This window comes from Haliaeetus albicilla, chromosome 25, assembly GCF_947461875.1.
Source record: "Haliaeetus albicilla chromosome 25, bHalAlb1.1, whole genome shotgun sequence".
Classification (NCBI taxonomy): domain Eukaryota; kingdom Metazoa; phylum Chordata; class Aves; order Accipitriformes; family Accipitridae; genus Haliaeetus; species Haliaeetus albicilla.
The window spans coordinates 1834635-1860922 of NC_091507.1; positions in this window are offsets into that span (position 1 = coordinate 1834635).

Consider the following 26288-nt stretch of genomic DNA (forward strand, 5'->3'; position numbering starts at 1 on the left):
TAAAACATTGATTTGCAATGCACATCATTAACTGACACAAAAAATTAGTCTGAGCCTTCAAACAGTCTCCATACTGTCTGCAATATCTTTATGCTTTTAGCCACTTTTTAGTTAACCATCTTCTCACTTTTGTGTAGCTTTATTATCATGCCAATTTTCTTTTTTTTTCACTTACCAGGATATTGAATCTGACTGCACTGTTATAGGTGGCTGATAATTATGTCTTAAACCAGTCCCTGTACATTGTCCAAGATTAAATCAGGAGCTGCTTTTCTATGGGCAGGACAATGTGCTCTAAAGAGGGTATCTAATGGTGTTTGAATGCTTAACCAGTGCATCACGGTGATATAACTTTTCTGAATCTAAAACAGACCAGAGAAGTTACAAACATTTGATATTATTCATGTGTTTTGTTCTTTGCCTCAGTGTACTGACAAGGTCTCCCAGGCATTTGAGGAAAGATCTCATACCCCTTCTGGGAAATCGGCACATCTGAGTGCCTGTCTGAAGTGCTCTACACTACTGCCTGCAGCATGGGGAACAGATGGAGGAAATGGAGGTCTGCCTGCAGTTGCAGGGCTACAGTCTTATCGGCACGTGGTGGGATAGTTTACACAGCTGGAGTCCTTCAGATAAATGGAAGAAACCTCACGTTTGCAGACCCTGATATCTGGTGAAGGGACGCTATAGTGTGGCACAAACAATCCAAGAGTTTTCTGGAGTGCGTTGATGACAACATCCCAACACAGGTGATCAAGAATCGAAGAAGCAAAGACACCCTCCTGGACCGCATAGAAACAAGAAGAAGCCAGTCAGGGATGTGAAGGTCAGGAGCAGCCTTGGCTGCAGTGACCCTGAGATGGCAGAGTTCAGGATTCTGAGAGAAGGAAACAAGGCAAAAAGCAGGATCAGAACCCTGGTTCAGAGTTGTGCTTGGAAGAATTTCATGGGATACAGCCCTGGAGAGAAGAGGGGTCCAGAAGAGTTGGTTGATTCTCAAGGATCAACTCCAAGCTCAAGAATGGTCCATCCCAACAAGCAGAGTATCAAGCAAAGGTGGCAGGAGGCCTGCATGGATGAAGAAGGACCTCCTGACTAAACTCAAACATAAGCAGGATATGCACAGGAGGTGGAAAGAAGGACAGGTAACCTAGGAGAAGTACAAAGACACTGTCCAAGTGTCCAAGGCATGGGATTAGGAAAGCCAAAGCCCATCTGGAGCTGAATCTGGTGAGGGACATGAAAGGCAACAAGAAGGGCTTCTACAGGTGCATAAGCAGAAAAAGCAAAGTGAGGGAAAATGTGTGCCTGCTGCTGAATGGGGCAGCAGCGCTGCTGACAACACAGAAGGACCGAGGTTCTCAATGTTTTATTTGCCTCAGTCTTTCCTGGTAACACTAGCCTTAAGGAATGAATCCCAGTCTCCTGAGACCAGTGGGAAAGTCTGGAGCAAAGAAAATTTAACCTCAGTAGAGGAGGATCAGGTTAAGGAACGTTGGACATACACAAGCCAACAGGACCTGATGGGATACAGCCAGGAGTGGTAAGGGAGCTGCTCAGTGTCATTGCAAGGCCACGCTCTATCACCTCTAAAAGGTGGTACAGGTTGCCCTGATAGGCTGTGTCCTTGGTGGTTTTAAAGAAAACTGGACAAAGCCCTGAACAATTTGGTCTGACCCTAGAGACAGCCCTACGGTGGGATAGAGACCTTCCCAAGTCCCTTCCCATCGAGATGACCCTGGTAGGTAACATCCCATGGTCGCTGGCTCTCTGCGGTCACTGGCATCACTGGTTACGTAGGCTGTCGCTCACCCAGCTGTCATGTTCTGCTCTGCCCATTTAGGTGTGGAATTTCAACCCACAGGAATTCCATGGTACAACTTGTTACATCACCTTATTTTATTTATTTTGTCTGATACTTTCTGTGATTTTTCAGCCTCTTTCCAGTGGAAGTATCTACTCTGTCATTCTTATGTAATCTGTGCACTGTTGGCAGTGTCTTTCTGACATTCTGCCTCCCACCTACTTTCTAAGATGCCTACAAAGTCATTTTTTTTAATCCAGGCATGCTATTTCACCCATTTTAACTTTCAGACTTACAGTCCAAGTCTGTCGCCTCAAAAAAAAAGCCATGTTTACGCTCTAAAAATTGGTCTGTGTATTTCAAAAGTGTCAAAATATCTCACAGATGTGCATGGGGCTGCTGACTGTGCTAATTAAAACAAATTCTTCAGGCACTTAACTATGGACTTTAAGCACTCCTGTTTGGCAGAACAGAGAAAACCAAATAAAAAATGAACAGAGCTTTTGTGCATATTGTTTTGCAGAGAATACCACTCTTCAAGCTAAGCTGTAGACTTGGCACACCATGGGCAATAAGGAGATGGGCTTTATAAAACATAGGACTCAAAACTAGCTCCCACAAGCCTGGGTTATAAGACTTTATGAAGCCTTGCTGAGTTTCTAGCTTTAAAAAAGGACATGCAGCATCACCTTCCGAAAACCAGGTTTGCTCATCTAGAAGTGATAAGATTAGTAGGTAGTCAGTAAATACAGAGCAATTAAATATCTCTATAAAGGAAAAGGTTCCATTTTTTCACCTTGAAAACACATGCACAGTTGTAGCTACTGTTTACCTTTTAAAATACATTTCTATAATATATATTGTTTACAACAGTACTTGTTCATATAAAACTGGACTTTGTTAGCACAAACATAATACTGCAAGACAATTACAAAAAAGAAGAAAATATTTTAATGGCACCTCAGCTGTTGCACAATATGCATGGAGTGCCTGTAGGTAAAGTTTGAGTGTACGGGCTCCAGGAAAATGTGATTATAAGACGTCAATATATTGTTCCAGTAACAAATCCAACCAGACTGGTTGGCATAAATCAAACGTAATTATTTTGACCATGACTTTTTTTGTTGAATGAATTCCTTATACCATTGTGTTGCTTGACAAATACTTAGTGTGAAAATTCCAGCCTGCTGTGATTTTTGTCTTTGCTTTTTGTCTTTGCTTATTTGTTCTCACACACTGAGTGGAAGAATGCAGACTCACAGGAATTAATGAGGTAATTTGTAAACCTGTCAGCAAAAGACATGAGAATTAATCTAGTGGTGGTCTGGTGAAAGGAGAGATGAGGATTACAGGGGCCTCATTTCACCACTGCAGCAAAATCCTTATTTCTACATCCAGCCAGGCTTCTACTTGCATGGGCAAATCTTAGAGCTTGACGTTCCTGCTCTACAGGAATACATGATTGCCAGCCACCATGCATCCACAGGAGGCCTGAAGTAACACCTGAATTCCCTCTTCCCCTAAATCCCACATGGAACTTCCACATTTGTGCTGCATACTTCCCTCTTTGTGCCTCCTTGCCAGTCGTGCTACACAGGGTAAAAACTCTGCAACAGATGTGACATTCCATCTCCAGCACTCCTATTCTTTGCATGAATGGCTCTTTGGGGCCCCCCTGAAGGAGACTTCTCAAGGATGAAATTGTGCCAAAACCCATAAGGGCTGTTTATTGCTGTATTACTTTTATTCTATAAGATTCTTAGCAACAACAGCATGTTTTTGAGAATGTATTAAGCGACAAAGCAGGACTTTATTACTAATGTTTTGCATATTTTATTTTCTTAAGAGGAACTATTTTATTTTCTTACGAGGAACTGAGGACAGCAATCCATCATGCAACATTGTGTTTGTTAGTTTTATTCTGCAGGGAAGTGATAGGGATCTTCTACATCTGTTGTTATTCTTTGTTTTTCATGGGGGAGCAAGAAGTCTTGCTGGCTTTATTGTTGCTCTATTTTTCCTACTCACATTCTCAGGAGAGACATCTGGGGAGAAGGCTATGAAAATGTGTGAAAGCAGAAACACTATGAAAGGCAAAGGAGGTGGTTTTATAATGACCCATGAGGACAGCTTCCCAATGGGAAAACAATCTTTGAAGGTGAAACTACTATATGAAGCTTAAATGATTGGGATGCTTGGATAATTCTTATCTTTCTTCTGTTACGAGTTTCCAGATAATTCATAAGCTATTATGAATAAGACCTATTTGCTTCACTGTTCTATTATTTGGCATGCTTTATCAATATCTGGTTGCATGGTTCCACACTGTTGCTGATCTCCACTGGCTATCTGATGATTCATCAATGCTGTGCTGAGCAAACTGGGATAGCAATAACTTTTTGCCTTGGAGTGGCCAGCCAGAAGTGAGTTCTGTTTGACCTTTGCTAGACTTAGATGGCCAGTCCCTTTGTGTCTCATGGTACAACCACCACCTCTTCTAAGACAAGCTCACCAGACACAGATGAGACTTAAGGAATTCTTACAGGTTTGAATGACACACTTACTGTATACTTGAGTAGACTGGTTTATTGGCAGCTCTCAGAAGAATGTTTAAACCCCACATCCCATGCCATATTTTCATTTTCTCAGTTCCTTGAAGACTGCCGTAATAATAAGGATGAAAAAAATATTAACCATTATGATTTAATGAGAATCTTCACAACTGGTTTATACTTTAGAGAGGAGAAAGCTGAAGAGCTGATCTCATGCCCTGTAAAGAATAAGTTCATGGGTTATGACTGAGGCAATGAGTTTGTCAAGGATAAATCTTGTCAAGTAAATCAAATGTGCTATTGCAGGACAAGGTTTTGGGGGCTAAAAAAAGGAAGCAGTGGTTATCATATAAATTAACTTTAGTAAGGTTTTAAGAGCAGAATCCAGAGGAAAGCAGCAAAAGCCTTCAGAAGCCTAGAAAACATGACCTTCAAGGAAGAACTGAACAAACTCAGGTTTCTCGGCACTAGGAAGAGAACATTGAAAAAGGTGTATGAGAAAAATATAAAGTATATGAAAAGCTGGTGCAAAGAAGAAGGAAATAAACTGCCTCCCAAACACACAGTAAGACAAGACACAGCTTAAACTGATGCATAGAAAAGTTCTGGCAGACATGAGGGAAAAACGAGAAAAGCAAGGTTAATTAAACACTGGGATGTGTGTTGGATGGATAAATGGTATCTCCATCATCAGCAAGTTTCAAGAACAGGTTAGACAAACAATGGTCAAGAATGACACATCTTGATCCTGCTTTTGAAGGGGCTGATAGAGTAGATGATATCTTAAGGCATCTCCTGACCTTTCAGTTATATATCTTTGGCTTTAGCTGCTGAAAATAGCTAAACTCTTTTTAGTAGAATACACGTTTCTTAAACAGTTCTGAGCTGATGAAAAATATCTTAAGATGTCTTTTGCCCCAGATAAATTATTTAATTAATGCTGTATTCTTGCATATTGTTATTTTGCTTTTGTTTGACCATCTCATTCTTTTCAAGGGTCAGGTTTCTTTTAAGTAAGGACTCATTTTCCAGTCATTAGTAAAGATTTTAGAAAACATTTTGTATAAAACTCTGACAGTAAAGCCAGCAGCTTCATGTAGGAATTATGGGAACCTGCCTAGAGCTTTTGTATCTGTAATTTCACTTATAAGAAAGTTTCAGATACCTTAGAAGTGCTATTTTTCACCCTGAAGAAGTCATGCAAGGGCAGTGGGAATAAAAGTTACCTGTTAATTAGCTATCACCTTTTTTAAAAGACAAGGTGTAGTTCAGCTGCTTCACCTATCCTGTTCATTATCTCTCTCCTGAGCTTGTAAAGCAATAGGATAATGATTTCATTTGTACGATGGTGATAACTGTCCAGCAGGAGCAAGTCTGAAACGATCAATTAATTTCCTGAAAGCCATTCATTACTTCCTCGTAATGACTTTGTCCTGATTTCGGCTGGGGTGGAGTTAATCTTCTTTCTAGTAGCTGGTATAGTGTTATGTTTTGGACTTAGTATGAGAAGAATGTTGATAACACACTGATGTTTTCAGTTGTTGCTAAGTAGTGTTTAGGCTAAAAGTCAAGGATTTTTCAGCTTCTGATGCCCAGCCAGCAAGAAGGCTGGAGGGGCACAAGAAGTTGGGAGGGGACACAGCCAGGACAGCTGACCCAAACTGGCCAAAGGGGTATTCCATACCATGTGACGTCATGCCCAGTATACAAACTGGGGGGACTTGGCCGGGGCGGGGGGGTGGTTTGCTGCTTGGGAACTAACTGGGTATTGGTCTGCAAGTGGTGAGCAATTGCATTGTGCATCACTTGGTTTGTATATTCCTATTATCATCATCATCATCATCATCATCATCATCATCTTCCTTTCTGTCCTGTTAAACTGTCTTTATCTCAACCCATGAGTTCTACACTTTTTCGATTCTCTCCCCCATCCCACTGGGTGGGGGGGAGTGAGTGAGTGGCTGCGTGGTGCTGAGTTGCCAGCTGGGGTTAAACCATGGAAGACTTAAACACTGGGATTCAGCTGGAGTCAGATATAATATTCATAGTGCACTGTGCTGTCTGGAGTCTTTATTAGGCAATGCTTGCATTATTTGTACATAAAATTCTGTGTCGTGTATCATACTTCTATAAACAGTATGAACATGGGCAAATATTGCAGACCGGTGTTCATTCATTAAATTGTTCACTTTCTTTTTATATGCTTTTGAAAGTGCATTGCATGGCAGATTGTGAGTAAAAATTTTTGAAGACAGCGCTACTTACATTCTCTGGACATGAATTTGCAAACAGAGGCTTACACAAATATGTAGGCACACTGGAAACATACACATCCATCTTGAAAGCCCTTTGTGGATTTAACGAGCCTTTGAACCAAGCAGCAGATATAACACATGTGATTTGGATTATCAGTGACACAGTACACACAAATAATAAGGCTGAGAGTCACAGCAATTAATTCAAAGGCAAATCAGAGCTTGAGCAAGCACTGTGGCAAAGCCGACTTCCAGATGATTCTTAAAGAGAGCAAACAGATCACAATCATTGTCCTGTGAAAAAAGTTTGCCAAACTCTCTAACTGCAGTTCTTCTTTTCATCTTCCCTCATTCCCTTGTTCCCTTAGCCACAGCAAGGCTCCCCATTGTATCCAGGGCATAGACCTGAACAGAGATACTGGTGGCTATAGCTTAAATGCAGCTCATCCATCATACATGAGAAAGGATAAAGCTGGGAAGAAGCTTAAAGCTTGTGGTTATGTTACCTGATTATAAGAACAGAATTTGGATGAAGGTCAGCAACACCTACAAAAGAAAAAGATAAAAAAAGCAAGAAAGAAAATACACTGGATTTGAGAAAACAAGCAGTCATACAAAGTGATCAAAAGGAATGAGAATTTTTTGGTATAAGAGGAAATTGTGCATAAGAGATATTTGCAATTCATTCCAATATAGTCAATAAAAGGAATTGTAATAAAAACATTCTCATCAGTTTGAATCAAATGCAGAAATTAACAATGATACAGTAAGAGAGGCAAAAAAATTATCAAAAACATTATTTATATAAAGCAGTATTTATAAAACCTAACTAGAAAGAGGTAACAATATGGAATACCACAGAAAAAAAGACAACAGTAGTCATATTAAAACCTTATAAATGGAAAAAAACACCAAACATTGCATAAGACCTGATATATTCACATGAGCAATCCCATTTTAATATATGGGAATATTTATGTGAGCAAACCCCTTTACATCAGCCTTAAAATAGTAGTATTTTGGGGAGTATTTTCTCTGGGCTCTCTAACCCCTCAACTTGAAACAAATTTAAGTTATTTCATCTGCTCATTCAGCTCCATCAGTATTAGCAGCAGTAGGAACATCAGGTGATGTGCTGTAATATCACTTGTCCACACTTTTTGTGTTCTTCTATGGCAGCCAGAAGAGCTGCTGAGCTCAGGTGGTCCTATGGTGGATGCCAAGAGCCACCAGGAAGGGTCCCCTGGGGTGCAGTCATTACTACCTGCCCGCCAGCATCTTGCTAACTGCCTCCGATATCCTTGTGTACATCAGGCTGTTCTCAGACTTGGGTTTGGGAGAGACGTACCACAGCACATACACAGAGAGGTTGCTCAGGACACTTGCCTCTGATCTGGGTGTGAAAGATGCCCAAGGAACTTGTGTCTCTGCCCTTGAGAGCCTCTGCCGGTGCTTGGGAGCTGTCATTCTGTCAGCACCACACTCAGCCAACCTCTGGCAGGGTGTGCAGGCTTGGGCCCTTTCTCTAGCACAAGTGTAGAGACCTCATCTGATGTCTCCATGTTGCCAGTGTGTATTTTTTGCCATTGCATGCCCTGCTTGGCATCATTTTCCCACTTGCTCAAGGCCTCCCTTGTGAGGAAAGGTGTGAAAATGGGGCAGGATGACCTTCCTTCTCACAGGAATTTCAATGTTTGCATGCCTTGGGCTTTTTCTGCCTGATTGTCTGAGATTGACATTAAGGGATATAAGTGACCACTGAAGCAATGCACCCTAACAGCACCGCATTTACAGAAAGAATGAATAACCTACAGGGTGGAATTTTGGGAATGGGCAAATGTATTGCTCCTTTCTTATAGTTTTGTATGTTTTATTTTCTCAGCACTCTGTCTTTTCAGCTGTCCTTTGTCTCCTGGCTGCCATCACAAGTATTACCATGCCTATTCTGTGTACCTGTCAGTATATTCTCCCTCTGCCTGTTCTCTTCCAACCTTCATAAAAACACCTGCTCAATCTTAAAGATGTCTAACCCTAAGGTTCCTGTCCTAAGCACCTGAAATTATTTCTGCCCTTTCTCATCCTCCTTTCCCTGCACGATGTTGCTACCTTTCCCCCCATGAGACCATTTGCCTGCATGAAAGGATCATCTTTGATCTTTAAGTGTTGAGTAGATATGTGTAATATAAATTGCAGTGACATTTAAATGAGTGTCCAAATACATTTATGAGGAACAAAAACAGGAGGTAGAATCTTCACTTTCTTATACGAGAAGATCACATCAGACTATGTGAAGCAAAAAAAATAGCTGAAGAAATGTTCCCAGAACTTTCACCATCATAAGGTCAGTGAAAGTCAGCAAAGATCAGCAATCCAGAGCAGGAATCTTTGGGGAAGATGAGTAAATCTACCTGTGGCGAGAAAAGTCACTCTCTTTCCCTGACCAAGGAGACCCAGGAAGCATTCTGCATCTGAGAATAGCTGTGTGGTGAGACCATGCCAACACTGGGGGATCCACATGGAAACCAACTCCTTACAACATGCGGTGTGTCGTGTCCCAGCTCCACTCCTACACAACAGAGAAGCCGTGAGGGACAAAAGCGTATAAAGACAGAGAGCATGCAGATGGTGGGCAAAAATGTTCAAAGGAGACAAAGCACAGGAGAAATGATACACTGAAATCTTCTCCACTGTTAACCTGTACATGATCCTTTGAAAGCTAGTCTACCTACCCTACATTAGATTGGGGTACTTCTCTCCCACTTTTCACCCTCTTATCAAACATCAAAGCAAATGTGCATGCTTCTATTCCCTTTGCAGTATGTTTTATCCCAGAGCTTTGATTCCTGGAGTGGTTGTAGAGCAATCACTGCCATAGTAGGGGAAGATCCTTTCAGAGACAACTAGAAGGCCAGACTCTCCAAAGGCCAGCTGTCTCCTCAGCCCCATCACTCCTTGCCCACAGCATTGCATACCCGAGCTCGCTATCAGCAGGCAGCAAATATTCCCCAGCTTTTGCTCCCTTGAGATTGAGGGTCAATGTGATCCTCACTGAGCAGGCAGGTGGCATTTCTGACCCCTTCTCATGGCTAATACAGAGCCACCATGAAGCCAAGAGAGTGGCACAAAGAAAAAATTGCTTCCAGCATCCACCACAAAGTCCACTATTCACTTCTTTAGCACCTGCAACTTGTTTGCAGTTCCGTAGGGCATCACATCCACTCTTGTAGGCAAACTACTCAACTCCCTTTCACCTTTTCCTAGCACTGCCTCTTTTAGTACTCTTGCCCCACTTTTTTCTCTTTTGAAGACTCTTGCCCCACCTGCCTCGATAGAGAGTGGAGAAAAAGGTGATGCACAGAGCTCACTTACAGTGTTTGGTAGAGATTTATGGTGCTTCCTCTCATTTCTGCCATTACTCTGTGTGGGTAAAATCAATGATACTTTCTCACTTGGCAGAAGAACCTCACACGTGATATACAGAAATTATTGGCTCGGTGTATGTGATCTGAACTCTAACAACTTCACTTCTTTCCCCTTGCTCCTCTGCATGACAGCTAACTTTTCCTTAACTGGTTGACATTCTGCAGTTACAGTCAGAGCAATTGTTCTCAAGTCTGTATTTACCTTTGAAGGTCAATACTAACTATTCTACCACCCGTCTTCCATCCCAGGTCTGTAAGGACCTTGTATGCCTTCTCTGTATTTTTTCCAGTCTGTCCACAAAAAGGTATCACTTCACCCTACAAATCTTGCAAGGGGGGCATTCTGTCATTCATACAAAGAAAATGGTCTTTCTAATCTACTGGGTAAAATATATTTTCCATCTTCACACCTGACAGTTATACCTGTGTTTAAAAAAAAAGTAAATATAAAATCAGCTAGGATACAATAACATTAGGTCAGCTATAAATATATAGGAAACACAGTTAACATCCCTGGTACCATAACATAACAGCGTTGTAGTGACAGATTTAAGAGAAGTTATGATTAAGCTTTATTTCAGTACAACCAAAACTATATTACACACTTGAGGAAAATGGTGGAACAGAGGTCCTCCTCAGTGCACTTAGTGCCTTGTACACACTTTTTTAGGTGGAGTAACCCAGAGATCGATACTGGGGCCAATATTGTCTCACATCTTCATTAATGACCTGGATGTTTGGACAGAGAGCACCCTCAGCAAGTTTGCAGATAATACAAAACTGGGACAAGTGGTTAACGTACCAGTTGGGTGTGCTGCCATGCAGAGGGACCTGGACAGGCTGGAGAATTGAACTGAGAGGAATGTCATCAAACTCAACAAGGGGAAATGCAAAGTCCTGCACCTGGTCACGAATAATCCCAGGCATCAGTACAGGCTGGGGACAACAGGCTAGGAAGCAGCACTGCAGGGAAGGACCTGGGGGTCCTGGAGGACAAAAGGCTGACCATGATCCAGAAATGTGCCTTCACAGCAGAGAAAGTCAATAGCCTCCTGGGCTGCATTAGGCAGACCATAGTCAGCAGGTTGAGGGAGGGGATCCTTACCCTCTACTCACCACTGGTGAGACACATCTGGAGTGCTGGGTCCAGTTCTGGGTTCCCCAGTATGAGACATGGAGCTACTGGAGTGAGTCCAGCAAAGGGCCATGAAAGTGATGAAGGGACTGGAGTATCTGACATATGAGAAGAATCTGAGAGAGCTGGAACTACTCAGCCTGGGGAAGAAAAGGTTTAGGGGGATCTTATCAATGTGTATAAATATCTGGTAGGAGGGAATGAAGAAGAGGGAGCCAGATTCTGCTCACTGGTGCCCAGTGACAGGACAAGAGGCGATGGGCACAAACTGAACACACATGAAATTGCATCTGAACACAAGAAAACACTTTTTTACTGCGAAGGTGGTCAAACACTGGAATAGGTTGTCCAGAGAGGTGATGGAGTCTCCATCTTTGGAGTTATTCAAAACCGGACTGGATGCAGGCCTGAGCAATTTGCCATAGCTGACTCTGCTTGAGCAAAGGGTTGGACAAGACCATCTCCAGAGGTGCCCTTCCAGTCTCAAAGATTCTGTGGTTCTATGACTCCTCACCTGAAAATGTCTGAAATTCCTCTTTTTGGTACCTTGCCAAGAAAAAATAATGGATGTTCCTACATCACATCATTACTAATCACAGAATTTCTCCCCCTAATAGGATATAAGGATCTAACACCAAGAGAGCTTTATTTTTCAAGGCTGCCATCTTGTAAGCAATTAAGCATCTCTGTTTCATATGAAAGGCTACATTCATTCAATCTGAAGTTTACTTCATACCCAAGTCACTACTTTAGTGATTCCAGCCTCACTCTAAAGGTAATGCTGCTTTTCCTGAGTGCCATGAAATCTGGCTCTGGGAGTTCACAAACCACATCTGCACACTAACTGAAATTACAGGGGGCAAAAATTACTTACTAATTTGTTCACTTGCATGACATTCCCAGACCAAACCCTCCAAGTGGACAGAGATGATACGGTCCATCCCCTCCAGTTGCTGGCTGCTGCGTCCCACCATCAGACAGCATGTCAGAAAGTCCATGCAATGCTCAAAAGAGAGATGTGGTGCAGCTAGGTTCCCATGATGGGGTATTTTGCACTGAGCTGTATAGTTTTAACTTCTTAATCTATTAACTCCAGTCTTTGGACACCTCATGCTCCCAGAAACAGCCCTGCAGCAGGACCATGTGTTTCTACCATTCCCTACCCTCCACTCTTCAGGAGATGTCCTTCATGGTCTGTCTGAAGTCACCTTGGGCTCTGCTGCTGGCAGTAGGTCCTACTTGTTGTGGAGTCCACAAGTTCTCCCTTCACTACCATGACACTGATACCTGAAGCTTGCATGATGCTTAACAGAAAGGGGAAGGCAGGGCAAGGTAATGGTTACTCTGAAGAATTTGTGTGCAGAAATGTTCTGCAGAAAATTAGGTCATTTCTGTTAGCCGGGCTAGCATAAAAACATAAACAAATACAGAAGGCGGCATGTGTTATCTGCACTCTACCTAACATGCTAAATGTAAGTAGGAATGTGCTTTTTAGCTATTTCACATTTTTATCTAGGCTTAATGACCTCCAGATTAACTAGGTGTGGGATTTTCAGGTGTGGGATCTGAAGCCATTGTCACTATCAGCATGTGAAGAAAAATACAAAGCACTCTGATCTGAAATAATTTTAAAACTGTCTACTTGAGTGTAAAGGGAATTAGAAAAACTTCAAGAAGACTCAACTTTGAAAAACATTTTTTAAATTCCATAGAAAGCAAGATTAAGATGATACTCTTTGCTATTAAGTATTATGCAAAATAATCTCATTTGCATTACCTACACTAATTTCATGTTGTTTTTGAAACTTGGCCTTCAATGGTGAGGGAAAAGCAAAGTGCAGAGGACAGAAGGCAGCAGCAGGGCACCCTGGTGGTCTTCCAACACAGATGTCTGAGGGACCATGGTTGTGCTAGCTGCCCACAAAGCCACTTGCACTCTGGACATAATCTGTGAATCTTTCCTTCACTTCAGTTACTTGATTTTGGATAGGGCGCCTACTCTTTTAACTACTGTTGTACTTAAAAACACTTCAGATAATTACAAATAGTACAGTTGGGGACAAAGGTTTAGTATAGCTTGAACTCATGGAAAACAGGATTGGTTTGTAAGTCCTCCTTAGCAAGACATAGTCGCTGCTACAACACCAGCTCTGATCCAAGTTACCAAATGAAAAATCAGTGATCTGTATTTGCTGCCATTTTTCCAGACTGAAAAGTTCACTGTGACAGAATGACAAGCTAAGACTGCAGATCAGCCTTTAAGAAATTAGTTTAGGAATTACTGCAATATGAGCAAGTTATAAAGCAGCCAGAGGCACTAGTATTTGGATTCAAAATGCATGAAACCACTACTTTCTATGTTGATGTGAAGAATAATCACTTAATATACCAGCCTACTAGCTTTTCACCTGTCTTTCCCACTTCCACCACAGAGGTCACAGGAAAGTCATTAGAGATTGGCAGATCTCTTCTTTCTTACGTGACCACCTTCTCCATGAAATCAAGTACTTAACTGCCCTCTCTACATAAAGATATGTGGGGCAGAGAGGAAAATGTCTGGGTACATTTTTAATAGAACCTTAAAAATATGGGGTTTAATTCACCTTTATAATTTGATAACTTTTAGCACAGACATCATTAATAACTCCTTCATGCAATTTTCCTAAATATACACACTGTCCCAACTAGTCTTTTATTGCTATCCTTTCTTTGAAAACCATGTTTAAAGCTGAAAGAAATGCACAGAGAAAACTTCTGAATTTGCCATTGAGTCACATGAAATGGAGCCTGCTGCCAGGGCAGTGGAAATGCACGGCACTCTGGGTTATGAGCAAGCCTCTCTATGAGGTGAATATTGACAGAAGGACTATACCTCTCAGGTAAAGCTATTACATCAAATCCCAATATCTTCATTTTTCAAGGTAAGGGAGATTAAGACCTGACATTTCAAGACCAAGTCAGAGAACCTACTGATTAAACACTAATCCAAACTGTCCCTTCTCTGCTACCATCAAGGAGGAGAGAGAGCTATATTAAAAGGAGAGTATAATTCTGTTGATTGATTTGCTGAGTCCTTGCATATTTCTCAAGGTTATGACATTACAGTTTGCAGTGAAACATGGAAGTCTAGTTTTGGTTTGTTCCAACATAAGAACAACAGAAAATACTAGATACTCACCGAGGCGATCAGCTCCGGTGCAGGTGTGTTCTGCAGTGGCGCGGGGGATCACGGCATGCAAGGGGGGGTCCTGAGCCAGGGAAACCCCAGGGGAGCGCAGAGACCCACCAGGGGCTGGCAGGTCTCCAGAGGGAGAGCAGCTGACGAGGCGTGGGCAGGGCCAGGAGGAATGGCAGCCACCCCCTGCTCCCACCAAAGGCAGCCCTGGGGAGCGCTGGCCACCAGGAGTGCTGTGAACAGGGCGGGCAAACAGGGCGTGGCACCTCAGATGGGGTGTAGCACCTCAGCCAGGGCGTGGCGGGGTGTGGCGGGGTGTGGCAGGGCGTGGCCGTTCACGCAGCAGTTCATGTGGGAAGGCACACAGGGAGGTTGCCTCTTCGAAGGAGGGACATTCCACCAGCCGAGTGGAGAGGCTTGAAGCCCACGTAAGCCAGTGAGCAGGCACTGTTCTGTGACTGTCCACGCAGGCCAAGGGCACTCGTCCTGCCTGACCCTCAAGGCAGAAGGGTGGGCACTCATCTGAGAGCAAAGGCTGCAGCTCCGGCTGGGGGGTCCACACTATCTACCCCAGCGGTGGCTGGTGCCTCCACCCAGATGGATCTGCTGAAGGGAGAGGCTGCAGTGCAGACCTCGGACCACAGGAGGGGCCTGGACCTTTTTCCTGGGGCAGGGACAGGCAGCAGAGCTGCCTGCAAAAGGTGTACCCAAGTGGAGGACCTCCTGCAGCAGGGAGCTGAGCTGCAGGAGGCGGTGAGAAGGCTGTGTAACATCAGGGAGCCTGAGAAGGCGTTAGATAGCTGGTTCCAAGCACAGTCTGCAGTGGACCCACTGCCAAACAGACAAAAACTCCCCCACCAGCACACACAGAAGGGAGGAAGGCCAATAAAGCAGAAGAATGGAAGCTTGCAACGGCAAGGACCTGCAGGAGGAAGAGACTTCCCCCGAAGCCCTAGCCGCCCTTGCAGAACCACTTCACCGCTCTGCAGACTGAAGAGGAAAGACCCGTCCCATCAGGAGAGATGCTGGAGCTGAGTAAGGCAGCCCCATCTGCTCCCTGTGTAACAACCAGCGCAGCTACGAAAAGGCGACGGGTGATAGTGGTGGGCGACTCTTCTGAGAGGTACGGGGCACCCATCTGCCGACCTGATGCACTCTCTAGAGAGGTGTGCTGCTTACGGGGGGCTCCTGTCAGGGATGTCACCGAGAGACTACCAAGCCTCGTCCAGTCCGCTGACTATTGTCAACCCACTGCTGTTGTTTCACATGGGCACCGGTGATACAGCCAGGAGCAGTCTAAGGAGTATCAAGAAGGATTACAGAGACCTGGGAGCGGTGGTAAGGGACTCCAGAGTGCAGGTAGTTTTTTCATCAGTCCTCCCACTCAAAGGGAAGGGGTTTGAAAGGGCCAGTCATATCTGGTGACTCAACAAATGGTGACAAAGTGCAGCTCTACTGATGGAGCAATTGCTCAGAGAGTAGGGACTTGGTTGAGCTTCCTCCCTAGCCTTAGAGTATTTACATCCAAATCACCTACCCTTCTGTTGAGTATGCTAAGCCTGGGGCTTTGAGAATGGCAGGAAAGGGATATAAAAGTACATACACACACCCCACTACCCTTTCTCACTCTGGTTCATTTTTTACTTTACATAAACAAATCAGGAATTCACCAGTCCAGAGAGTAAGAAGAAGAACATGTGCACATAAATAACATACACCACTTTTTAGATCGCATTGGTTGTGTGCCTGTGTATTTATTTTTACTATAAGCAAATAATGAATAAATTGCTGAAAGAATTTTCAGACTAAGAATTGGAACCACATTTAAACCCTTCCAGGCAAAGTCCCTGATCACAAGGCTTCACAGCTTTGCTTTTGTTGTCATTTTCTCACTGGTGAGTGTGAAGCGACTCCATGCTGAGCGGCTCATCAGCAGTACCTGCCTGGAGTAGTGAAGCAATGAGATGGCCCTTTCTCAATTCTTGGGCTATTTGGGGCTGACTTCTATTCGCCCTCTCCGAAGACTCAAGACAACTTTGAACCCAGCATTCCTGTATGCTGGACAAGTGCTCCAATCACCTTATCCAACAGCTTTGCCTTAAAAGTGCATAGAAGTGTCCTGCATTGTATCAAAGGCATATAGACAGGGCTGCTGGGCATGACGGAAGGACCCCCAGATCCATTTGGATCAGCAGCACGAGGCAAGGAGAGATAACCTAGGGTACCTCAATTGGCATCAGGTCCCTTTGTGTGAAGAAATGAGTCAAGTCCCTAGCTCCAACATGGACACCTACATAGAGACATCTAAATTCAGGAAATTAATTAAATATTTGGAAATGGAATCTCACCCTTCCTGTAAAATGCTGTAGTCTTCAATATAACTTTTTTAGATGCTTTCGTAAGAGCAGGAAAGAAATTCTCTAAAGACATGATTTTCATTAAATTTGCCACCTCCCCACAACACTACAGAGCCCCTTCTCTAGTGCCAAATTCTTCTACCCTTCTCTGTGGAGAAGGGAAGAAGGTACACTGCAACCAATGCGATCCCCATTAGATTTTGCTACTTCTTGCAAAATGTGATAAAGACTATACCCCGAAGTGTCAAATCCCTGAGGGGGAAATAGCTCTGTTTGCAAGATCTCTTTAAGCTGTTCCTGCCTTACCCTCTCATTCCCACCTCTGCACCACTGCTTGATGTAATTTATACAAGCCCCACTAATGATTGCACTGACATAATGGGGGGAGTTACAAACTGCTGCAGAAATCAGAAACTGGAAGGATCACCTCTTAAACAGGTTTTACTAAAGACTATGTTTTAATGCAGACCTCTGCCCTGAGACCTCAGATATCTTACTGAGCTGCAAATGAAACTGCCCCTGTGGCATGCCTGTTCCTTTGAACTCTTCCCAGATCACAGCTGATTTGGGAGGAGTGACACCTGGTGACTCTGCTTCTACACCAGTGTGGGTTTTTACCCCTGAGGTCTCCCCTTTGAGCAGTAACCAAATGCAATCTTTGCTTCAGCTGTGTGATACTACGAGATCAGTGTCTGAAGCAGCATGTCTGACAGGGAATCTCTGGCTTGAGGAAAAATGCTAGATGTGATGTGAACTTTTTTATTATTCACATCTGTCACTTTTATCTCAATCTGTGAGTGAATGTCTTGTTTTCTCCAACTGCAAAATTCAAGATTTCTGCTTCTGCCTTGCCAGACATTCCACTGGAACCACAGATAAGGTGCAAGATAAGCATGCTGATTATCAGCTGTTCCCCCAGACAACAGAGGAGATGTCAGCAGCACAGAAAATGTAACGTTTTTTGGCCCCCTTACATTTCAAAAAATAGGAACAACTTTTCCTATCAATGAAATGCTTTCTGAAAGGGCATTCTGTTTTTGAAGAGAAAAAAGCCATACCCCTGCATTATCCAGTGCATGAGATGAACCAAAGATACATACATATTCTGCAATTCCCAGTGAGGTGTGTTGGTTCTTCCCGTATAGAGGGTTTTTTTACATTGTTTTCCAGCAAGAGGCAAAGCAAAGATAACAGATACATAAGATGTTTACATGATATGCGCTTCAGTTAAAAAAAAAGCCAGGCATATGCTTTGCCTACAAAGAGCATCTCTGAAAGAGCTGCTTGTTTAGGGCTCAGCTAAGGGTACTTTGCAATGGCTATAGTATTCCTGGATGGTGATTAAAGAGAGCTGGAATTTATAACTATGATAAATCTTTACTACTTAGAGGTTAGCAGACAGTATATGAAAGAACTTTAGAAACAGGAAGACATTTGTGTCTCCTTGAGTCTGTTAACTTTGTCAGCTGCTCACCTCCTAACAGTATAGAGGAGATGTTGAAGACAATTGCTATAGTTTAATTCAGGCAATGGATATGTGTTATGGGTTTGTATGGTGCAGTTTTGGTTTGGTTTGTTTTTTTTCATTTTGTTGGGGGGTTTTTTTTGGTAGCAGGGTAGGAGCCGCAGGGCCGGCTCCTGAGAGAAGCTGCTGGAAGCTCCCCCGGCTCCAAGCCGGACCCGCCTCTGGCCCAGGCCGAGCCCCTCAGGGACAGTGGAAACACGGGTGGGAGAGCAGATTTAAGAGGGGAAACCTGCAGGGAGTGGGGGATTGGAACGGGAGAGGAACCCCTCTGTGGGTACCGAGGTCAGGGAGGAAGGCAGGAGGGGATGCCCCCGCAGCCCGCGGTGAGGCGGCAGGCTGTCCCCCCCAGCCCCTGGAGGGGAGCGGAGGCCCCCCAAGATGGCCGCCGCTCTGTGGAGCAGGCTGGGACTGAAGGACTGCAGCCCGCGGGAGGGACTCACCTTGGAGAAGTTCGTGGAGGAAGAGTGTGAGGAGTCCTCCTCCCCCTGAGGAGGAAGGAGCGGCAGAGACCAGGTGTGGCGAGCTGACCCCAACCCCCATTCCCCGCTGAGGCAGGCAGGAGGGAGGACTGGGGGGAAGGTGTTCTAAAGTTTGGGGTTACTTCTCAGAATCCTTGTTTTGATTTGATTGGTAGTAAATGAAATTGATTTCGTTTCTTCCCCAAGTTGAGCCTGTCTTTTGCCCGTGCCCATAAGTGGGGAGTGATCCCTCCCTGTCCTTGTCTCGACCCATGAGCATTTCTTTATATTTTCTCCCCATCCCACTGGGGCTGGGCGGGAGGAGTGAGCGAGTGGCTGCGTGGTGCTTTGTCACCGGCTGGGTTGAAACCACGACAATATGAGTGAATATATGGAGAATATTCAGATCTGCAATGGTGTCTGTTTTGTGCCACAGAGAAGCCAAGAGGGGCCATGGCTGAGTGGCAGCTCTAGAGGGGCTAGCATTTCCCAGGTGAGCACTAACAGGAACCATTGCTTTTTCCTACATGCAAAGCCTCTTCTTAATCCATCTGTTTGATTAAACAGAAGGGGAATGCAAGCTCATCAAAAACACCTGTAATGTATGAGGGTGCAGCTCTCCTGACTTCTGAGAAATTGCATCTCTTTCCTCTGAAAGTGGATTTGGCATGCAGGTTTGCCCGGAGTACGTTCTCCTTCATAATTTTATTCTGTTTAATCAGAGCTGTGGGTTGACTAGTACAGGAGAAACATAAAGCAATTCTTGAAGGTGTAGAGAACAAGGTAGCAAGCGTGCCAAAGCTATTCCTTTTTTTCTTGTCCCCCAAATGCTGTTTCCATCCACCCTCCCAGACTGAGTATGCGGTGACCATACCTACAAACAGCTCAAGTGGACTATAAAGACATTAAGACCTAACATGACATCTCTAGCAGTACTGCCTGAGTTTGTAGCTTTCAACCCCTTTCTCTGAAAAACGTCTCTGAAGGGAGAGCCCCTCCATCCCCTGGGGTTACATTTCCTGCAGTGGGAATTGCCCACTTTGGATGGCCATTTTTTTTTCTAAAACACTTACAACTTTCTCTCCTCCAACAAAATGGCATCTTTCAACCCAGCAATAATCTGTATTGTTTTCTTTATCTTTTGAAAGTTGCATTTTTCAGGGAATGAGGAAAGGGCAAGAGGAGAAGTAGGACATACTGCTGATTTTCTGCTGAGCCATATCTGTAATGTACTCCATGGGATCCTGTTACTTTAGGCAGCCACTCAGGATTAGAGTTGCAGCATGTCACCTTTAATTGCCATATCATAAAATAGTTTTTAAAGCATTGAACATTAAGGAATTTAAATCTCTTTAATGCTTCTGGATGGCAATCTCTCAAGGTTCATACTGAGGCCAGCACCTTATAATAAATGGAATGTGGGCAAAAAAGCAATAACGTAAATTAATGACATGTATTACAGAAAAGGTTTGAAACAGTTGAAATAAGGTGTCTGTGAGTTTAAGTTTCCAAATAAGCCACAACAGTAAGTGGGAGGAAGGAGAGAAAATTTCTATTCCTTCACCATGCTGAGGTGAAGTCATTTGTTACTATCCAAGGAAAACATTTTATACAATTCAGTACAGGTAGATCCAGATGTGTGAAATCAAACATACACAAGGAAGGACCCAATCCAGCAATCAGATTTGCATAGACTGAGGTAAAGCAATATGAAAACCATGGTATTGCTGTACCCAACAGACAGTTACTCCTGGGGATATGAGTGTAGTATCAGCAGAGGCATAGGCAACATTTTAAAGACATTCAGGTACAAAATACAATGTGAGCTAGCTGGAGAAATGTGGTAGCTGTCTTTTCCTAAATATCCTTAATAACCATGTAATTTCCAGAAGTTTATGAGTATCTAAGAAATGTGCATACAGATAAGTATGCTATTGGAAAAAATGGTCATTTTAGCTAACTCCAGCATTTTCCTACCAAATTCTTTGTAAGGTAAAAAGAAGACCCAAGATGTTTATGTAATTAAGTTTGTTCAATATGCAAGTATTTGAAAGCAATAAAAAGTTGTTATATCGGCATTGTGTATCATTAATGAACAGTTTCAAATAATGAAAAGCTGTGTCACAAATAGCCATCCACAAACTTAGTAACACATACACATCTGAAAAGAGGTGCAACTTGGACTTCAGTTCACCAGGTCTGGCAGGAGGAAGCTCCTTTTGATAGCAGATTTTTACTGTTGTCACAGAAACAGTCTCTTGTCCAAATATTTATTTTTTTTTTTTAGTATCCAAGATAAAGACCTATTATACAAATCTATGTTTATTTTATTAAATCCTAACACAGGTGATAATCATGTTGTTTATTTTTATTAAGATTTACTTTAACAGCTTTTTACTAGGGTTTGGTGTCTGACCTAAGCTGATCTTCATTAGCTTGCAACAGTTGCTGTTATGCCTTGTATCTGAGTGCACGTATTTGTAAGTACCATTGTAAATTTGCATGGTACATAAGTACTAAGAATTTTCCATAATAAATGCTAGTGCTTGGAGTAGCAAATTCATTCTTGGTTATATAGAACATTTTTCCTCATTCCATTTCAATTATTTCAAGGACTTAGCAGCCTTTTTCTGCTTATGTTATAAGGATAAACAAGTATGTCACTTGTAATTGCTATAATTTTTCTGTCCAAAATCTCAGTCACAGCTGATCACCTCTCTGAAGTTTTGGAAACTCAAGGTTCAAAAAGAAAATTCACCCAATTTCACATTACTACACACAAACTCTAAGTGGTAAGTTGCTTTCAGTACCCTATAGCCAAAGAAACTCCTGATGCTTCCTTTTCGCAGACCCTTCCTCTGTTCTGAAAGGCATTGTTCACAGAATAATGATGGCTTCTGTATTTAAGGAAGTCCATCTGTTAGGCATTAAATTATTTAACTGGCCCCTTTTCTCAGACTAAGTTCGTATTTAGTTTTCCAGGAGTAGCACCTAGTGTTCATCTAGACCAAGTCTATAGCTGGGTGTGATAAAGTCAAGGACTCTATCCAATGCTCTGTAATGACCAGATCAAGGTTGAATCAATACTTTGTACACTGAATCAATATTTTAAAGTTTGAGTCTAACTACAGCAAACCCAAACTGTGGACTTCTACCCTGCCCTTCACAACATCTGAATGAATGATAGGTTAAATGGGTTAGGTACAAGTTCTAAGGAAAAATTAAAAAAAGAAAGGACATCACAGCAAATGGGGATGATTTAAAGGCTTTGCCTTCTGGCTATGTGTTGTAAATATGTTTATTTCAGCAATCTGAGCATGTACTCAATTTACAGCTGAAAATTATTATTTTTTAATCAAAATGAATAGAAACAAAAGAAGACCTTTGAAGGCAACTTTTATGGAAAACAGCCAGATACAAAATTGCAGGACCTTGATCTTGTAAAAGAAAGCTTGAGAGACTGGAAACACTTGAAAAGCAGCCTTGGGAAAGTTTTGAAACTTCCATAAACAACAAAAAATTCTTGACTGCCTGATCAGACAGAATCAGTGTGGCAAGAAAACTCATCAACCCAGCATCAAGAGGAGGTTGCATTGTCTGGACCCTAAGTCTAGGAAAAGGGGGAACTACATAGAAAAATTTGCAATTTAGTAAATGCATAGAGAAAAGGAGGAGGAAATGACCAAGTGCAGGGATAAAGCATAGAGAGGACTAAATATATCTGAAATTCTGCCAAGCAATAAAATTAGAAATTAATAGGTGACTTGGGGAGATGAGCTTTACTAGCCCACCAGACATCAGGATAGGGATGGCTGAAAGTAAAGAGAAAAGAATCACCTTAACCAAAACAAAAACTTGGAGTTCTAATGTTTCCTTGCATAAGCATTGCCAAGCTGTCTTTGAGCAACCCTAAAATCATGCTTGCTTTCTGGTTAGCCATATAAGAGACTGAATTACACATACTCCACCGTAATGTTTCAAGCCAAAACTGATCACCAGGGTATAATCAAGGATCTGAAGCCAAGGACAGGAAAAAAAAAATCTACCAGATGAGAAGACATGAACAAGTCACAAGGGCAGGTGATGCCCAGGGCTTTGAGACAAAGGCCATGGTCCTCAGCTACAGACCTGCTAAATAGTAATTACACATGCACATTGTCTTGGACTACTGCACTCCAGCAACTCAGGAGCACGGGCAGGCTATACCTGTGCTCACCTGAGCCCTCTAATTACTAACAAGCATTGGCAGGGGAGATCCTAGGAGAACAGAAATTAGCCTTAAGCCAATAACAAATGAAAATCCTTTTGTGCAAATGCATTTGCCATGCTGGGTGCACCAAGATTCTCTTCCAAGTAAATAAATGGTACTATTTAAACCCTAGTCTTTTTCCATTAAAACAGTCTAATAGGAGAAGGGAAAGCCTGATCTATTTCCCATAAATTGACTTGCAAGGTCCATACTATGACTTAATTGCATACAAGGGCATGGGTTCCCTCGGCTCTGGCCCTGAACCTTAGGCTTGATGTTACAGGCGGGTCATTTGAGATCAAAAGGCAAGTGCCGTGACCACACAGATCATACTGTGAGTGGTTTAGTCCTCCATGCATGCACGGCTGTACTGTACCCTGGACCTTCTGGTTTCATAAGATGACACTGTCCAGGCCCCTCCCACCACTGCTGAGATCTTTCAGCTCTAATTCAATCTGCCTGATCCATGCTACATACTCTCCATAAGTTTAGCAATCCCTCAAGGCACCAATAGAAAGCTGCATAGTGTGCTCTGAAGCCTGCTCCCACTGACAAATAGATGCAATAGCAGAACCCCAAGTTCTGAAGACAACACTTAAGTCCAGGTGATTTTTTTCACTTTTACTTAGGACCAGCTTGACATCCTTGCTGGCATCCCAGACGTCACACTTTGCAAGGGGATGCCACATCTTCTGGAAAACATAGGTACAGCACTTTCTTCTCCTTGGCAGGGTGAAGGCTCCCAGCTGTAGTGTTTCCTGGCCTTGCCCCATCATCAGTCTCACAAGAGTCCTCCAGAGGCCTGATATGGCCGCCTTGTTTGCTCTGCAGTGAACAGAAACAGCTCTGTCTACAATTAGAAATATCCCGAGGCTCTCAGGATGTTTTTCTTCAAGTCGCTCTTCCAAAAAGCAGATCTTCAGACAATAAGCCTCTGTAAGACAAGAGGCTTTTCCTTTCAGAAGAATTTCTGCCTCCTAACTAAATACCATAGCAGTACTCTTCAGAGCAGGGAATATCTGTATGTTTGTTCAGCATCTGCCATAATGATTGTCTCCAAGGTACAAATACTATCATGTACAATAATACTATCTGATCTCTCACTGGGAGCAAAACTGTTTACTCATTGAATTAGTTAGGTGGGTAAGTAACATTCCAAAAGTCCCAGAGCCATTCATTCACAACCTTGAAGGGTGCACATCTGTAATTTGGAGTGTGTGAGACACAAAAGCATCTTAAGTGGAACCTGCCTTCCAGGAAGAGATGTCAGTTTGACTCAAAAAGTTACACTGAGACTCTCATAAAAACAGGCGTACACAGCCCAGCGCAGAACTCATTTCCTGGCGGTAAGTCTGACATAACCTTTATGTTAGAACATACCTTTCCTATGCTGGCCTAAAACAACCAGACTGGATCTCTGCTATGTGCATCAGTCTCACCTGTCAATTCAATATTGCAATGTTTTAAGCTTCCTTCACAAAGGCACCATGTGTGGGGCTCTGCTAATGCCTCAGAAGTTTACTGCGCACCAGGTTGTTGCAGAAGGGCAGCTGTTCAGTAAAGAGCCCAGGACATACAGTAGAGGAACAAGGAATTTTAGCAGAAACACCCTGAAATAACATGCGTGCACAGTTAACAAACTTTACAAAGCTTCCACAAAAAAAGATACATATACCACTTGCATTAGCTCTGCAGAAAATGCTCTGAAGATATTATAGTGGTCCTGACTGGAAGACCATTGTACATCAAGGAGTTAGTGATCCACATAACAGTTAACCTGAGCAGGTCCAGGCCAGTGCTGTGCTGTGCTGTGTTGCACTGTTCTGCAAGTCCAGCCTGGCCTTCAGGCAGTGTTGTGCTGCACAAATCTCTTGGCCGCAGGATAGATTCAGCCAGCTTGCTCTAACAGAGGAGCCTGCAGGCAGCTTCCACTTGGTACCAGGGATTATGCCACCAGCCTGAGTTCATCTTTGTCTAAAAGTACAGCAAGAAGTTCCCAAGTTTGACAGTAGAAATTATGAATAGTTGTCTTCTTGTAAAAAAATGCTGTAATAGCTCAAATGATCAAAATGGGACAGCCTCTTTCATGGACAAGGTCTGCACTGCATGCTGCGCATGGATCAGAGGCCCCTTCAGTGCTGCACAAAGTGGGGTTCCCAGCATCTAAACGGAGGTAAGATTATCTATACTATTCTCTCCTTACAGTGTTAGCACTAATAAATAGCATTTTATATGATACCTTATGGAGCCTGAGTGCCTTGCTTACAGGGATCATAATGGACCAGCACCTCCTGGTACAAAACAGATATACTTAAGAGTCCAGGACAGGGCTGTTAAACAGTTATGATCCCCCAAATAAATAAGATATCTACATCCTTTTTAAAAGACCCGGAACAGTTAAGCTCTGCCTTTACTAATTGCAAGCTATATATGAAAACAGTAATGCATGGGAGGCTTCACGTAGGTCTTTAAGACAGGATTCCTCTTCTCTATAATCAGCCATCTAAAAATTAGTCATATCACCTTAAGCCAGTGTTTAGATTCCCTATATATTCAGCAAAGAGAAAGAAATGATTCAAGATAGCAATCCATCCCTTTTTAAGATAGCTATCTGGAAAAGGCAAGATTAAGCTTCCTCTGCAGATGCATTTATAGTGTCCATAGGCGCCAAGTTTGATCTTCAGCCAGCTTAAACTTCATACCTAACTGTTATGGGTTTAAAGTCAAGTGAGATGGTTTCTACTGCCAGTTGGTACTGACAGTGAAGTCAGAACAGGTTGGAAGCAAAGTGTTTGTAATGTACTAAAGATAACTATAGCCATCTGTTTTGTTATATTTAAAAAAAGGGAATTCTGAGAAATACGTATGTCCATCTGGTACTGCTGCAACTATTCACTTTGCTATACCCTCAGTTTGCTCTGCACAATTTTGCAGGAGTTTCTTCAGATTGTAATGAACGATCCATCTGCTGACACCAGACCAGAGAGATGTATTTCTCTGTCAGTGATTGTTACAACCCACCTCTTGTTTATGCCCACTAGCACTCTCTGTATGCTTATAGGCAGTTGTTGTGACCTCAAGAACTAATTATGAGTAGGTGACAGGCAATTGATCTATCTCTGAGAACAGCTTTAACTTCATTGGTACAATCAGGACACCAGGGTGTTCTGTAAGGAACAGGCTGCTATAAAGCAATTGCAGACAGAGTTGAAGCTGAAGGAGTAGAAAAGTACAAAAGAATTGTGATGTTGTGAATGCAACAGGAACGTATTCACATAGCTTGCATTTGCTACTATGTCATGTTGTTAGCATGGGTATCAAGTTTACGCTCCAGCTCAAATTTTTTTCAGCTGAGC